We start from the raw sequence: 1,984 nt of genomic DNA on the forward strand, positions 1-1,984 counted from the left end.
ATTCTTTCTGGAGTGAGGTGGAATCTCATCATTGTTTCCATTTTCATCTCTCAAATGACCAGTGATTTTGAATATTGTTTGAAATGTTTATTTGCTGCTTTTACTTCTTTGTCCGAGAAATATCTATTCATTTCAGATGCTCATTTTTGGATTGAGTCTTTAAATTTGGGAGGTCTGATTTTTTTTAAGTTCTTTATAGATTCTAGATAAAAGACCTTTGTCTGAGGAATAGCAGATGAAAATTTTTTCCCACATTGTGTGTTGTCTTTTCACCCAGTTGGTCATTTCTATTGCTCTGCAGAAGATTTTTAATTAGATAACAGAAAGAAATAAAAGGAATAAAGATAGGTAATGAAGAAGTCAAATTGTCATTATTTGCAGATGATATGATACTCTGTATAGAAGACCCCAGGAACTCTGTCAAAAGTCTTCTAGACTTAATATCCAAATTCAGTAAAGTAGTTGGATACAAGGTCAACACACAAAAATCAATAGCTTTCCTCTCCATGAACAATCGACTTACTGAGAGAGAAGTAGGGAAAACAATTCCTTTCACAATAGCATCTAAGAATCTAAAATACCTAGGAATCAACCTAACAAAGAAATCAAAGACCTCTTCTCTGAAAACTATGACACTCTGAAAAGAGAGATTGAAGATCATATCAGAAAATGAAAAGACATCCCTTGCTCCTGGGTAGGAAAAATCAACATAGTGAAAATGGCCTTATTTCCAAAACTTCTATATAGATTCAGTGCAATCCCATTTGAAATTCCAGCAGCATACTTCACAGACCTTAAGAAAACAATCCAAAAATTCATTTGTAACAAGAGATCCATAGTAGCAAAAGCAATTCTAGGCAACAGAAACATGGCAGAGGGTATCAGAACCCCCAACTTGAAACTATACTACAAAGCTACTGTGATTAAAAACAGTATGGTACCTGCAAAGAAACAGACCTGAGGACCAGTGGAACAGATTAGAAGATGCAGAAACAACTCCAGACACATTAAGCTGCCTCATCTTCAACAAAAGAGCCAAACATCCTCACTGGAGGAAAGATAGCCTCTTTAATAAATGGTGCTGGAATAATTGGGTTTCAATATGCCAAAGATTGAAACTAAACCTATATCTCTCACTATTCATTAAACTAAAATCAAAATGGATGAAAGATCTAAATATTAAAAGAGAAACACTGAACCAGCTGGAACAGAGATTAGGTAGAACTCTTGAAGACATTGGTGTAGGAAAACATTTTATGAACAAAACCTCAGTTGCCCATGAACTAGCACAAACAATCAACAAGTGGGATCTCTTCTTTTATTTCTTTTTCTTGTCTAATTGTTGTTGCTAATATTTTCAAGACTGTATTGAACAGGAGTGGTGATAGTGGCCATCCTTGTTTCAGTTTTTGACCATTTAGTATGAAGTTGCCTGTTGGTTTTTCATTGATAGCTTTCATAAATTTTAGATAAATACCACCTATTCCAATTTTATGTAGCGTTTTTATTATAAATGGGTGTGGATTTTGCCAAATGCTTTTCCTGCATATATTGAGATGATCATATGGTTTTTGTCCTTGAGTCTGTTAATATAGTGTATTACATTTATTGATTTATGTATGTTGAACCATCCTTGCATCCCTGGAATGAATCCAACTTGATCAGGGTATGATCTTCTTGATGACCCTCTGTATTGTGTTTGCTAGTATCTTATTGAATATTTTTTCATCTATGTTCTTTGGGACATTGGCCTGTAGTTCTTTTTTTTTGGTTAGGTCTTTTTCTTCTTGGGATCAAGATAATGCTTGCTTCCAGGAATGAATTTGGAAGTATTGCTTCCCTTTCAATATCATTAAAGAGTTTAAACAGTAGTGGCTTTAACTCTTTCATAAATTTCTTGTAGAATTCAGCAGTAAAGCCATCAGGACCTGGGCTTTTCTTTGTTTATAAATTTTTAATTGCATTTTCAATTTCATTGTTTCAT

The sequence above is a fragment of the Heterocephalus glaber genome, unplaced genomic scaffold (genome assembly GCF_053883595.1).
Source record: "Heterocephalus glaber isolate CG9 unplaced genomic scaffold, H.glaber_assembly_v1.0 deba00001613, whole genome shotgun sequence".
Taxonomy (NCBI): Eukaryota; Metazoa; Chordata; class Mammalia; order Rodentia; family Bathyergidae; genus Heterocephalus; species Heterocephalus glaber.